The following is a 16,601-nucleotide window of genomic DNA, read 5'->3' on the forward strand; positions in this document are numbered from 1 at the left end:
CCAGAAGCTTCTATGCCTTTGGGTAGGAGCAAAGATGGGGAGAACATTCTTATGGGAATCACAGCATGCCTGTGTGCAAATCAACAGTTCAGGGCCACACTGTAATTATACAAAAGTGGCCTTCTGCAAAACCTTTTTCTGGTCCTCTCGCTGACCTCGAGGTAAAGGAAAAGTGGTTAAGTCTCATTACCATCTATGTCCATCCTCATCCATAAAGGAGGTCTTACCATGTGGCAACTTGGGCTTTGGCAGTTGCAAAATGGTATTTTTCAGCCCCTTCTATGTCCAGATGGCTGGTTTAAGCATCATGAGGTGAAAGGAAAAAAAAGAAAACATTAGCACAGCCAGAATCATAGCTTGTTTGCAGAAAATTAGAAGATGCGCTCTTTGATTCCTTTGCCGCTCCCTGTCCCCACTTCCAAGTGGCTTAGAATTAAAACAGGGACAAAACACATCTCCAGATTTATTTGGCTCTGCCATATTAACCATAAAAAAGATCTAGCCTGTTCCAATCTTAACCCAGCAGTAAACTATAAATCCAACTTCCCCTCTCTGCTAGGGAAATAAAATCCAAATACAGTAGCATCCAAATAATTATCAAGAGTTGAGCTGTGCTGGCAGGGTGCAATGTACAAGATTCAATTTTAACTAGTGATTACAGACCGGCAACCTTCTAGCCCTGAATGTCAAACGGCCATGTCACTTTCTCCTGTCATGGAGTATGTCAGGACTCACTGCAGCCTGGTGACTTTTCATCAGAGGTAATGAATCTTGTACTCCTGAGATGGGAAATGTCACAGTGCCTCCATCCCCTCCTTCTTCCCCTCCCCCGACCCCCACCACTCATTCCCTTCCTGCCTCCTGTCCAGGTCCTAATAATTAGGAAAAAGATGTTGTGTGTGACATTGCTTTTCACATCCGCACCAGGGCCCTGCTGCTGTCGATTTACATTGTGCGGTCAGTACTCAGCTTGCAACCATACGTGATGAAATGGCCACCTCAGTAGACGGTTTATGGTGCTGGAGTCTCATGCATCATGTTCTCTTGTCCTTGAGCAATAAAATGGAAAAACAGTTAAGCTCTGACCTTACAGCCTATATGGTTTGGGGCTCCAGTCCAAATCCTGATAACTTGCCTTTAAATCTCATGAACTTGGAGCCTTTTGTTTCTGACCTTTCTGCTTCTGAGATGCCATTTGGGACATGAATGAGGACAGAGCCTAGATCTGCATGAATAGTGACAGGGAAAGAGGATGCGTGGTTTTCAATGCTGTCTCTTAACTCTGAGTATTTGGTATCCAACATAAAATTAAACTGGACATACATTTTATTATTGTTTATTGTTTGTTACCTAATGAAAAACAGATGATACACATACAAATATAACCATTGCTTTTGAAAACTATGTACTGACTATCTTAAACACTTAATATAAATCCCACGATCTTGAAGGCTTGGAGGGAATATGTATGAATTAAACAAGAAAAATAAATATATCTATGTGTACTAAGAACATTCCCTTTACTTTTTATACATTTCATCATTTTAAAACATACTGAGTATCTATCATGTTCAAGACAATATGCTAACCATTGAAAGACATAACATAGCAATGTACAGCATGATTCCTGCCTTCAGTTAATGTGAGCAGTACGACACATGTATGATGGGTATACAGCAAGGACATATGTAGTAAGAGGAAGGATATAGTCTGTCCTGTCCCACAAGACACAGTTTAACTCATCCCAGATAATGGAAAAGACACAAAGCCAATATAATCTGGAGTCACAAAGTCAACCTAAGAAAAGGCATCAAAGAAACACAGTATGTGTCAATACAATACAATATTGGGTGTTAAGGCTAGGAACATCTCCACATTTGGCTGTCATAATTAGGAATTCCACATAACACAGCAGTAAATTATAGCTGAGGTCAGTTGACCCACTGTCATCGAATGTAAGTCAGTCAGATGAGAAAGAAAAATCAAGGCTAATCATGGTGTCAAGAATAGATCCAAAGGACCTATGGGTCAACTCGTTTCCCTTGCTAAGTAGGCATTTTGTTGTTTTCTGAACAGTTCAGAGCTCTCTTAGCAGTCAATTTTCTAGGAGAAACACTTAAACCTAATGTACCAAGGCCATACAAAGAAAGTTTATTATTTCTAGATTGGAGACTCACCTACCTGCCTTCCTATCTTCTTTCTTTCCCTCCATATGATGTTCCAGATTTCAAACTAAGCCCAAGAAATGAAACAGTAAGAAAGGCAAACAGTCTCCTTGTCATAATGGAGCCTAAAACTTGATGGAAAAGATGGGCAAGTTTCCAGGCAATTAGAATACAGTGATAGGAAAATGAGAGAGGCTGCCACATGCTAATGGAGCCTTAATAAAGCTACCTGACCCAGACAAAGGAGAGTAACAGGGAGAGCCTTCCACAGGATGCCTAGAGGTAAACAGAATGCCTTTTTCCTAGATTCTCCACAGAGCTACGAATCACTGGATACATTTGAGGCTCTTTGATGGGGTCTTAAGTTTCCTCCCTCAGTCACTAGAATGGGTGTCCTTACTGAGGGAAATTGAGGACCCCCCTTATTAACACCAGCATCTTTCTGCTCAGTGGTTAAATGTGAAATTTAGAGGAGACTTTCAGTGACACAAGGGGGCTGTCTTTGAGGCACGTACAATATTCTGATTAAGATTTTATGAAGTCGTATCACAAAGCATAACATACCTTCTCCTTCCTTTCATCTTCTCTCTGTGCCATTACAAATTCATCAGGAATGAGGACTGGGCAGTAAAGTTAGACATTTTTCGTTAAACCATCTCCTTGAAGTGTTACACAAAGACTTTATTCATTCTTCTCATGTCTATTTTTTGTTTTTATTTTATGTTTTAAATGTATTTAATAATTGAGACTCTGACACGTGGCAGTCAAAGTTCAAGTCATTGGGGGATCCAAGAGTAAATAAAAACAATAGTTCTTTTTTTGTTGCATAATTAACAGTCTAGAAGAAGAGACAGATGTGGATACATAATTACATTGCAATATTATGCCTATTTTGATATGGGAAGCAATGAATTGTGCTAGACAGTTTCCATATACCAAGTGTGGGATTGTGGTCCAGCAGAGTTTATGGATCTTAAAAAAAAAAAAAAAAATCAAATGTAGATTAGCCAGTATATCTATTTGGTTTAATTAAGCTGCAAGCTGCCATTTCAAAGTATAGAGGTGATTCTCCCCCGACAATTAGGACTATTTTTCGCTTCACAAGTAGGGGAGATGCTGCTCTGTATCCTGGGTTGATCCTGGACAGTGCAGAAGTAAGGGAGGTGACAGGTGTAACAAACAAAAAAGGGTGCCTGTGTGCTCCCTAATTGGACAAGTTGCATGACAGGCACATATATTTGGGAAGGCCTCTTATGAGTCAAACTGAATTAAATTGCAGATGTTCTCTTTTCATCACCAACCCTTAGTCCCTGGTCTTATTTTCAAGTCAGATTGACTGACATGCATTTCCCTTGAGACACAGATGCCTTGCCCAGTGAAGCTGAGAGGATAGGTGTGTATTTGTACAGGCAGTCACCAAAGGGACACAACCTTCTTGCAGTGCAGGTGTGTCTAGGATGAAGTTGACAGGTCACGGAAATCAAACTCTAATTACCCAACACACAAATTAGTAAAAGAAATAATTCTGAATGATACTATCATGCTAGATGCACGTCATTATACATTTGTCAAAACATATACAATATACAGCATAGAAAGTGAATCTTAATGTAAGCTATAGACTTTAGTTAATGGTAATGTATCAATATTGGCTCATCAATTGTAACACATGCACATACTAATGGAAGATGTTAATAATGGGAAACTCCAAGGTGTGGGTTGATAAGGGTATATGGGAAGTCTCTGTACCTTTCCTCAATTTCTTCATAAACAAAAAGGGCTTTAAAAAGTCTATTTAAAAAAATGTTTTTATACTGTCTATTGCATATTCATGTAATTAATCCTTGGTCCTCTTGCTAGTCATGAGCCATTATGAAGTAAGGGTTCATGTTTTTAATTTTTAATGTTCTATTGAGTAACAAATATTTATTGAATGAAAACAAGAATATTAGGGTTTTAGAAATAAAATTATTGTTAAAAATTATATAAAACTGAGATGCATAGGAATCCAGACAAAAGAGGATGGTTGCAGTGTGAAAGAGATGTCACTCTTCTTGGTGCAAAAGCGGGGTTCACTGGACAGCCTAAAATTGCTTCCACTTGACTGGAGGGACACTGAACCAAGATCTTGGTCCATGGCTATGGAAATGTGCAAATGTAGCTCCTTCTGCCTCTCTACTCAATGTCCTGAGGTTACCTTTTCTGAAATGTCCATATAACTACATTCATCTTATTATCTTGCCTTCTGATAAAAAAAAATCTGAGAGTATTAAAAAAAGCTGTTGTACTTGAAGCCAAGAAATACCATCATGAAAATTCAATTTAAATGCAAACTTCATAAATTATATTTCAAATAGTCCTAAGAGGACTAATTAATAATTGTAAAGTGCTTTGAAGACGGAAAGTGCTAAATTAACGTCAATATTTATTTATTAATAATCAGAGAAGGTGATGCTGCCATCTTGAACTTGCCTCTTTTACTATCAAGTGCTGACTACTATCATGATTTAACCCTCTTAATTACCTTCTCTAGCCACCATTGCCATGTGGGAATTCTACACTTTATGCTTGTGTTTAGTATTTCATTATTTTAAAATATTGCCAGTTCTATGTATATGATTGGAAAGAATTCCTGTACCTTTCATGCAGGGAGGCTGTGCTTTACAATGGCACCTTGACATCGTATAAAAATAAGTTGCATTAATAATTAACTCTAAGTACTGTGGTCATCACAAGGTAGGTGCTCAGTGACAAGATTTGAGTTGCTAAATAAATGAAAAAAACCAATAAGTCTCTTTTATACAAATTGATATGCTACCTTTAGACACACTTCATAACTATTTGTAGCATTGTGAAACTTGCTTCATGTATTTATTGAATCTAAAATAATATGTTATCTTTTCATTTCATGAATGCTAGTTTGTAATCTTCACCACCATATATGTTTTCTAACAGTTCCTATATGAATTCTTACTTCCAATTATGTTTCAAGGTATGACTGTGGAAAGGAGACACTTGCATGAAGTGAAAGTGTGCTTTACAATGGTACCTAAAAAATCTGGCTTCATATCAAAACAAGTTGCAATTAATAGTTAATAAAAAAGATCAACAAATAAATAAAATGTTAAAAAATACCTGAATAGCTAGCATCACAAAGCTGAAATCTCAAGAGGGTTTCTTGGCTTTTAAGTGAAAGTTAGTTGTTTTATATTGTCCACAGTGGTCATGTTGCAGCAACTGCTAGCAGAGCCTGGAGCCCGTGTCTCAATTTCTCTCTTCCAGTCTTTCACTAATTACTAACTACAGAAAATTAGGACTCTGGTGTGGGAGATGCCTGTCTACACCAGCTGTGATTTTTGTTTGTTTCTTTGTTTATAAGTTCAACTGTTATTTTAGATGCAGAGCATACATGTGCAGGTTTATTACATGGGTATATTGTATGATGCTGAGATTTGGGGTATAAATTATCCCATCATGCAGTTAGTACCTTAGTAACCAATAGGTACTATGAAAAACCTACCCAACAGGTTTTTTAGGCCTTGTCTCCCTCCTTCTCCCACCTCCAGTGGTCTCCAGTGTTTATTGCTCACATCTTTATATAGATGTCTACCCAATTTTTAGCTACCACTTATAAGTGAGAACATGTGCATTTGATTTTTCTATTACGCATTAATTCACTTAGGATATTGGCCTCCAGCTGCATCTCTATGGCTGAAAAGCTCATGATTTCCTTCCTTTATGGCTATGTAGTATTCCATGGTATACATGTACCACATTTTCTTTAGAAGTCAAAAATAACAGATGTTGGCAAGGCTGATGAGAAAAGGGAACACTTATACACTATTAGTTCACCCACTGTGGAAAGTAGTTTGGAGATTTCTAAAGAACATAAAGCAGAACTACGGTTGGACTCAGCAATCTCATCACTGTGTATATACCTAAAGCAAAATAAATCATTTTCTCAAAATACACATGCACTCCTATGTTTATCACAGCACTTCTCACAATAGTAAAGCCATGGAATCAACCCAGCTGTTTGTTACTAGTCCGAAATCACAATCCTGTCTAGGGAATAGCAGCTATCTTTAGTTGACTATACATAGGATTAAGGAGTATTACTCAGAAAGAAGGGAGCTGGCAAAGGAACAGGGAACAGACAGGAAAATTTCGCCTAAATGAGATGAAGCTGTAGTCTTCAAAATCAAGTTTTAAATCAATATAGAAAGGAACAAGTAAGAGGAATGATATGTGAACCAGTAGAGAAATTCTACTTTGAATATGGCATAGTAGGTCCTATTTAATAGGAAATGCTGAATGCCCTGGCTTATTTATTGAATAAATAAATATATGTTAAGCACCTGGCATTCAAAGCCCAAAATTTGGCTTTGTTTCAGACACACTTACGTGTCATTTTGACGATTTGAAATGCTGTTTGTTCTTGAAGAACCCTCACCAGCCCAACAGTATTTAGACTGAGACACTCAGCAAATGAGTGACAACATTACCACCTGTGAAACCTTGCCAGTTCCATGGGGCTTTGCTTAGTTCTTCAACACATATTCAATACTCCCAGATAGTACTCTTTTGGTGAAAAGTCTTCACAGATAAAGGAAAATTAAAGGTGGCTAAAATTTTTAAAGGTAATTTTGTACATATTGAATGCAGATCTCTTGATAGAAAACTCATTCTGGAGAAAGCAAGAAAGCTATACGATCCTTTCTATATGGGCAAACTAGGCGCTTTGCAAAAGGCTAAGCATTTCCTCTTTGTAACCAGCAATGTTTCTGGTCTAAGACACCATTCATCTATTTTGTGTGACAGGCTAATGCAAATTTTAAGTGACGGAAATACAATTGTAATGACATAATTGTTTATTTGTTTTGCACACTTATTTTATTTACCAGATTATATGTTTCTTAAGGACAGGGGCCAATTCTAACTTAAAATTTGTACATATTGCCAGATACACACTCAGAACAGACTATGGTTTGCCCATCAATATAAAACAGACAGGAAACAACATAAGCCAGTCTGCAGCTAAATTCTAACATCAGTACTACAGATGCATGGAAAGTCATGAGAAGAATTTTCAGTTGTACTATTTTGAAAGATCCTGATGCTCCAATAGTTAGTATGGAATTACAAGATGAAATACATACATAAACTGAGGTTTAATTCCTGAAGGCAACTCAAATTGTTTATGATTAATACTGTTAAATGTATTGCCCTATCTTCACTTATCCTGTTGTAATGTTAGTGTCACTTCCATACCAGTCGGGTGCTGTTGGTGGCTATACTTGCATTAACAGCCCAAGTATTCTCTAAATAATCATTGCAAATATATTTGAGAAATAACAAGGCATCTCTTTACTGTCTGCCACTTCTACTTCAAATATATTTTCTTTCCTCTGCTTTCCTATATATCCATCCTATTGGTTAAGAGGTGAATTATTCTAAAACTAACATTTTAAGAACAATTTTTTTATGGTTTGGCCTTTTAGACAAACAGACTCTTTCCCCATGTATTCACAAGCTATGTGCCATGGTTACCTATGCTCTGCAGAATGTGGCACCATATTCTCGCCACCTCCCGGCCATCTGTGAGGTAAGGCAGGGCAGGTGAAGGGGAGGGTGCTGGAAGCTGCTCTAAAATGTCATCAAAGAAATTACTTGTGAATGTTAACATTATGTCTCAGCTACCACCCAAGAGATTATGTTGAAATAAAGTTAATTGGGATTCTCTGGAATTTTATTTTAGGAAAAGGCATTGTTTCAGTCTGTGGTAAATTTTTCTGATGATTTTAATATCCTCTACCCTCTACTGCACATTTTTTAAAAATTCCTCCTCAAATCTGGACCACCACATTTGTGTTTCCTACTAAATAAGCGCTCCTACCCATTGTCTACCATCCATTTTGCAGTTTTAATAGTGAGGATGTTTCCTTCCAGAGGGAAAGCAACTACATTAAACTGCTGGATATTTCACCTCTCATGTCCTTTACATAGTCCCTTCAGTTATGTTCTCTTTCTTAACTCCTAAGCACTCTTGGTCATTCTCTTATTTTCATTTTAAAGTTATGTTTCTCAGTAAAGAATTGTTGAGTTTCCCAAGAAGGTAAGTGTCAACCTTGGAAAACTTTCAAAGGTTGGAATTATGTCCTATGATTTCATATCTTCTTCCATATCTGCCACAGACCTGGGTATATTGGAAATGATCAGATTTTATTAGACATTTGATTGATCGATTAATTGGTTGGTCGACTTACTCTTTATGGTATAGAGCACACCAGAGACAACTGTTATTTCAATTTGTTGTGATTCTGTACTTGGTAGACAGATGATCTAAGCACAGTTGAGAAAGAATTCTGAATACAGAATAAGAAATCACTTAACACTATTAGAAATTATATCTAAATTATAATATAGTTTCTATTATATTTTACAACTTCATATAGATTAATATGTTTAGTTTTCTTACTTTTAAAAAAGAGAACAACAAAAATAACTAACATTACAAAGGCATAAGAAAATTGTGTAGTTTTTCTCTCTCTCATACACATACACACACACACACACACACACACACATGCACTCTCTCTATATATATATCAAATAAACTCCACATGAAACACTGAGCATCTTTGTTGGGCTTTGACAGCTAAATTAAATTAAAGTTAAATAAAATACCTTGCATTGTATATTTAAGATGCCATTCAAATAGTATAGATTTTTCTGCCTGTCATTTAGAATGAATTCAGTACCACAAGTTTTCCATTGAATGAACAGAGCTAACTGAGGGCATCCAAGAAGAAACCTTCGTACATAATTGGCTAGCTCTGGGAGCCAGTGTAGCGAAACATGATTCCAGATTGAATCAAATTCTGGAGCTCTCCTAAAGAGAGTACTGAAGGATGAGAGGGAAAGCTTATAGTCCAATTAAGGAATGATTTATACTTTCATTTTTATCAAACTTTATTTTTTTCCTAATATGCAAATGACTTCATGAATATATTAAAGAAAACTTGATATCTGCTTTTATGTATTATGAAGTAGAATAAGGGCAAATTTCTGGAAATTGGAAGAACAATCAGCAGATAAATTAATCAGGATTCTGTCTTCCGATTTTTTTTTTTTCTTTTTGAAAGAAAACTATTAGCTTCATGGAGACATTGATAGAATCATCACCATAACATTAAAAATGCACAAAGAAGTCCTAGGCTGAAAGTTATCTCATATAAAATATAAACACTTCATTGACAATACAGAGATTAAAATTATCTTAAGTGCAAGCAAACATCATTGTATTTTATGTTAAAAAATTAAATAAAATTACATTTAGTAAATCATCAATTATTTTTGATGTTTGTTGATATATCACTAAGATTAAAATTGATCTCTTTTATTATCTACCCCAAGTGTTTGTTCATTTTATCTCTCTTTCTCTCTCCCTCCTTCTGTCCTTCTTTTCTTTATCTCTTTTTTCTTTTTTTCTTGGTCTCCATCCACTCATTCTTTATTTATTTTTTCATCATAACCTCTCTACATTTCAACCATGTATTGGGTTCACCATTTATATTTTCTTTAATATATACCTTGGTTTCTATTATCTGTCTGCAGCTATACAATATAATCTCAAAAGGCATAAAAGTACACGTATTTAAATACATCTGAGTGTTATGTGACTACAAGGATATTTATCATAAATTATCCTGCTGGCATACATCACATGTGGTCTATATTAAAAAACTTATGTTTATTTTGTAATTCCAAGGCTAAATACCTCAAATCACAGTGCCCTTCTCCCGTTCTTTCATCACTCCATCAAATGTTTATTTTCTGTTCTTTTCTGTCAAATCCCTAGTTCCTTTGAGGGTACTGTCTTACTCATCACTGAATTTTCCATAACATTTAGCATAATGCATCATACATAATGTGTGCCTATTGTATCTTTGATAAATTAATGAGTCATTTATGTTTGATTTCAATGGATAAGATGAGACCAACATTTCAATTGTAAATATTCTTTTCTATTTTTCCTATAGGCATACTAACGTTACTAATATAGCATAGCCTGAATACTCAACACAACTTTCTGTTCTATGTGGCAGTGGAATTCTACCTTTCCCTGAATAACCTCAGTGTCTACTTTTGCCGATTGTGGCCAAAGAATAGAGGTTCTATAAGGCCTCCAGAGGATTGCAGAGTCCCATTCACTGTAGTCTTTGTGAATGTCACACATAAAAGTTGTTCGGTGCTCAGTATAACAGCCGTAGATGCAGTGTCCTACTCTTCCTTACAATTCATCTGACCTCGCAATTCAGAAACCAAGTAGGTCACAATTGACCTTGCCTGGGTTATGAGTTTTGCAACCTGTGTCGCATGCTACTATTGTATGAAGGCATTTCCTTCTATTACTCTGTGCATTAGAAGCTAGAAATGAAGACATTTACCAAATTCTTAAAACATTGAAGGCATGACAAAGGAAAAAGCAACAGCTCTTCTGAGTAGAGTAACTCGGCCATACATAACAGTAGCATGGGGTGTTCTCTCTATGAACATAAGTGACTTTCACAGAATGACCTTTCCTTTGGCAAGATGCCTAAGTAGACGACTCTATTATAAATGAAACTCACTGTAGGTATATAACCCAACACATTAATGAGTAGAATTTTTTTAAATGGCATTGTTGTCTAAGGAAACATCCAGAACTGAGCCACAGGATTAGCAGTGATTATGGCTCTTGTTAATTTTTGAAGAGGACTTGGAGTAGAACAGTGTCTTCAAATTCTTCTAGGAGAACATCAGTGGAAAGATTTGTACCTGTAATTATGCAAGATAATTTGCCAGATGGCATAATTAAAAATCTTTTATTAAGTAAGTGTTCTTATTTGACAGACAAACAAGAGTGATTAACAGGAATTTCTTTTCTAGCTACCCTCAACACACTTCCAATAAATGGGAGCTTTCTTATCCCCTGCCATGGGCCAAGATAGAGCTTATTGGAAAGTTGTCCTTATCATCTTTCTTCTCCCATGTGCTCCCCAGAGGTATTGAGGGTTATCTTGATTACATGGGTTACAAAAGCCAGGGTGTAAAGTTTTTTTTTTCGTTTTTCAATCTACAGCCATCATCATAGTGTATCCTTTTAGTCCTAAAGAACTTATGTTGCAGCTTACAAAACATTGACACATCTTTCTTCTTTTTCCTTTCTACATTAAATGTAAACTTACCTCTCCTCTGCTATTTACCAGGTTTCTTCAAAGGTAGTGCCTTGGTTGCCATTGAATTTTCCATCATATTTAGCACAAAGCATTCCAAGCATTCTTGGTAAATAAATGAATCATTCATGTTTAATTTCAATGAGTAATAAGTGGGATGAGACTCAAATTTCAATTTCAAATCTTCTATTTTGTGAAGTACCTCCATCCACAAAAGCCCAGCTGTGAACTCTAGCCCCTGTCTCTTTTAATCACCTCCACCACTTTCAGTTGATTTTTTTCCAACAGATGTTTTCATGCTCCAGTATTTTCTAACACGTCACACACCTGGCATTACAATTACTTTAGCTTGACCAACGGTTCTTCTCCCTAAATCTAATGTAAAATTTGACTCTGGCTTGATCCATAGAGCTGCAAGGAGAAATGTCATTTGTTTCGTCTTCTCTTTATCCCTACAGGACTCTAACCATAAGTCTAAAGTTTGGGGAAAAAAATGCTAAGGAATGTGTAGTCAATAGAGGCTTGGAGGTACAACTTTGAATAAGACAGTCATGGCTGATACAAATGAGATGACAATCCAAATGGGATATCAGAAGGAGGGGGGATGCTGTGGTATATACCAGGAACTGGACAACATCACTGAAATCCCAGAAATTTAAGGAAGACAAGAGCAAAGGGAAGTTAATAAAAGCAGGTAGACAGAAGGGAGGCCTGGATAAGTTCTAAAAACCATGTTGCTGTCAACACTGAACATTTTGAGTAGACACGATTTTATACACCAAACATAGGATGGATTTAAGCACCAATAAATCACCCACAAGTACTTGTGAAAATATTTTTCAAGAGCACCATATGTATTCTTATAAGAACTGAGGAAAATGACTGGAGAAATATTTATAGAAGCAGGAAACTACAAAAATAAACCTGAATTTGAGATTCTTTGAAAAACAACATCTAAAATGCAAATAGAAAACCTACTAAAATGTTTTAGTTTTTCTGATACTGACTACTTTTTTTTTCTTAATTTTCAATTCCACTAAGGAGTTGCAATTAGGTACGTTTAGAAGCAGAACTGCTAGTTTAATAATGGAATTTGGGGATGGTCATGTTCAACTTGTTCTGAGGCCCCATCAAATAAGAAAAAAAAAAAAAAAGAGAGAAAGGACTATTGACTGAAATCCTGGCTTTCATTTGTTTCCTATTTTCCTACTGCTTTATTTTCAAATAACTTAAAAACTATTAAAAGATCATGATGTGCTTTGTGTCTAGGTAGAACGAAAAATGCCTCCTTGCATTCTACCTATCCAAATTTATCACCTATGGCCCTCACTTGGAACATAGTGTGTACCACTGGCAGATGCACAAAATGTGGTGTAATTCTCAGTTTTCCAAGTACATAATGTGATCTCTGGTTGAATATGGTGATCAAGTACCTGCATTTGCCTCTATTTCTCTAAAATGTGAGAGAATAAAAACAGATTTAAACCCATAAACCTGAACAGAAAAAGAATGGGAATGGAATCATTATCCAATATTAGATTTTGAGGCATTATTGAGAGATGAAAAATAAATGGGAACTATATATTTGAATGAAGAACATTGATGAATCTACAGTCAAAAATTAACATAAAAAGAAATGGCAGGAAAAGAGGGAGCTAATCTTTCAAGCAAACCCCAAAAGGTTTTGGAAAAAACTGGTAGTCATGGAGAGTGGAATTACAAAAGGGGTACAAAATTGGTAGGGGAGAGTAGAGGGTCTGACTAAAATTCTGGCCTTGGAACAAAAAGCCAATCAGCTCTTTACTCCTCTTTTCTCTCTCCCACGTTTCTGGATATAAGAAGGATACAAAAAAGGTCACATTGATTTTAAGCAAAATAAAACCAAGCAAAATGACAGTAATCATCATAACACAAATGATGACCTCTTCACTTAAAAAATGTAATGCATTGATTGGGGTGGACTAGCAGCACTAGTGGGTGCTGACATCACAAGAGTAAATTTCTGCCTGCTCTGGCAATCCCTTATTAAAAGCCTGGCATCTTAGTGATTTATATGCCTAGGAGGCCAGGTCAGATTCCTGATTGAAGAAGAAATTTTGTGAGGTAAAAAGCTTACTGATACCACAGTAGAGACGTTTAGTTCACTATCTGGAAAAGTCAGCCCAATACCTCTTGTTTTAAATACGCTAAATGTAACCTATAATCACTTGGGCATATAAAAAAGTAGCATCAAAATGAGAAAATAAGTAGATAAAACAATTGTTGTGAAAACAGAAATAACTCATGAAGGAAAAAGAACTCAAAAAGAGAATCTAATTAGTCTTTTCAGAGAGATTGGAAAGGTATCACTGAAAAATCAATAAAACAAAGTGAAAGAAGTCAAAATGAACATAGAACAAAATGGACGATGAGGCAGAAAATATGACAAAATATACAAAGTGTAAAAGAAAAACAACCTGGCAAACGCAACATCTAATAAATATGAGCTCTGAGAGAAGAAAGCAGAAAATAGAAAAGAGGAAATAAAATAACATACAGGAAAAATGTACATATCTGAAAAAATACATGAGTTTTTCTATTTAAAGAGGACTTCAATTACACAAATCCATGAATGGAATAAAATCAAACAAACACATCTCCTACTCCTAAAAATATCATTAGGCAATTTCAGAACATACAAAACAAACAAACAACAACAACAACAACAAAAAACCAGCCATCTCAAACTTCGTCAGTCGCTTTGGCAGAGAAATGAGAACTTAGCACTTAAATGCCCAGATCTGATTATAACTCACTTTCCTGTTCTTCAATTCATTTGCCAAAGGTAGTCACCTGCCTGCATCAAATATACAAGGTCTAGAAAGACCTGCAAAATTTGCAGTAATGCTTACTATAAAATCACCCCATGTGCATAGAAGAGAAAGAGAAGGAAAAATTACTTGGTAACAGCACCTAAAAATGTCTGCAATCATTGCTTCTATGTGACTTTATTAAAAAGTATGTACATAGAGTTCTAGGATAACAAGAGTAAAAATTGAAAAAAATATGGAGAAACATGTTAACTTTACAAACAGTAAATCAAAATATATGGGTAAGAGCTAAATTATATGTTATACGTATAATATATTTAGTGATAAATTATAAATAACATAAAATATACAATTTTGACCATTTTTAAGTTTGTGATTAGGTGGCATAAAGTACATTCAAATTGTTTTGCAGCTATCTCTACAATTCATTTCCAGAACTTTCATCTTCCCAAACTAAAACCTTATAACCACTGAATGACAACTTCCTATTTATCTCTTTCTATAGTTCCTAGCAAATATTATTCTTTTTGTCTCTATGAATTTGTCTACTTTAGGTATAAGTAGAATTACATAAAATTTGTCCTTCTGTATCTGATTTATTTCACTTATCCTAATGCCTTCAAGGTTCATTCATGTTGCAGCATGTGTAAAATTTCACCCTTTTTTTAAAGGCTGAATAATACCTCATAAACATGAAACACTTCACAAATGTGCATGCCATCCTTGAACAGGGGTCATGCTAATCTCTGTATTATTTCAATTTTAGTGTATGTGCTGCTGAAATGAGCACTAAAGATTTTTTTTAATTGTTTAATAGCAATGATAAGCAACTGAAAATCTAATAATGGAGAGGAAGATTAAAAGTAAGGGTCATACAAATGAGTTTAATATTTCTCTCCAACAGATAGGAAATGGTACTACCTATATGTTATAGATGAAGAGTCATATTAGCACCTTGGAAGAGATACGGATGTTACCTCTACAAGAAGCAATTTTCTAAAAACAGCAACAACAACAAGGAATATCTTTAGAACAGGGACTACTAGGTAGTTATAAAGGCAGAGCAAGAGAGAGTTTTTATTTTAAGGCACTCTGCATTTCTGGTTTCATTATACACACACACACACACACACACACACACACACACACACACAGTCATAAACAGTGTCTCCAACTACACTACTACTTAATAACCAGAATTGTAACCCAGTACTCTTCACATTTAATTGTGTCTATTTTTTTATGACACCAGAGTGCCTCTCCCAAAACACTTTCATGAAGACTCTGCCAACCTGAAGTAATCAAAAAGATCAGAATCCAGTTTTAAAAAGTTTATTCAAGCAAAAAGCAAAAATCTGGGAATGGCCATTAGAGAGTCACAGATTCCAGAGAAATGGGGTCAGTGATCCAAAGTTAAAAGTTAGGCTCTTGCTTATATAGGCAGAAAACAAAGAAATTTGACAGGAAAACAAAATGTTCTATAAAAGATTGGTTTATAAGTTACAATAATTTAATTAGTACAGTCAGTCTTTTCTATACAGCTCATTTTCATTTCATTTCCAGTTTGAAAGCATATATATCACATTCCATCTAAAGACAATATAGTGGCCATGAAGTCTTTGTGTGAGAACGGTGAGAGGAAAATTAATCTATAATGAAGATCAACAATAAAGGTAGAAAGGATCTTCCCCAGAACCCTTCAGTCATTTATAAAATTTTACAAAATAATGAAGGCAAGAAAGAAGGCTTAATCTATAATCAGAGAAACAAAGCTACAACCGCCTTGGTTACAGCTGCCTGTCACATAAATCAGGTCCCATAATCATGTTTCTTTAAGACTCAAAACAATTTACAGTTCCAAGAGCTTAGATTTTAATTCACTTATTTTCACAATCCTTATTGCCATAGACAACAAAACCACATAGAAAAGAACATAGGAAAATACATGGAAATGCATAGCAGTAGCCTGACTCCAAAGTTCCCTTTTCTCCTTACCTTCATATAGGACTCCTCATATTACTAATGTTATTCTTTTTCTGCAGCAGTATCCTTTCATTACTATAACTGCTACTGCTACAGTTCCTTTAAATGAGATCTATATGCTTCTTTTTGCATTGGCCTTGTTACTTACTTGTGTTTTGGCTCAGAAAACAATACCATAAAATGAAAACCTCACAAGCAGCCTCAGAAACAAAAGTTTTTCTCCCATTCTTCCTTGAGGTTAGCTATAGAAAACTGAATTCCTTTTCCCCAAGGTGAGCCATAGAAACAAGGATAGCTTTTCCCCAAAGCTAGCCATAAGACTTAAGAACATCACTCTAACTTTCCCTCTACACTATCTGTGTAAAAACTTGTTATAAAGAAATTATCTGACCTGCCTTGTTTGACTGTGCATCCTAAGATCTCTA

General features: G+C 35.5%; 1 non-coding gene across 1 annotated transcript; it reads right to left on the bottom strand.

Annotated features, from left to right (window-relative positions):
• Window positions 1-14,879: 14,879 nt before the first annotated feature.
• On the bottom strand, window positions 14,880-14,983 carry LOC135276109 (U6 spliceosomal RNA). The gene has a single exon (XR_010343678.1). It is a non-coding gene; the product is annotated as a U6 spliceosomal RNA (small nuclear RNA).
• Window positions 14,984-16,601: the final 1,618 nt, after the last annotated feature.

Source organism: Aotus nancymaae, unplaced genomic scaffold, assembly GCF_030222135.1.
Source record: "Aotus nancymaae isolate 86718 unplaced genomic scaffold, 86718_ANA_hifiasm-v0.15.2.pri h1tg000020l, whole genome shotgun sequence".
Lineage (NCBI taxonomy): Eukaryota > Metazoa > Chordata > Mammalia > Primates > Aotidae > Aotus > Aotus nancymaae.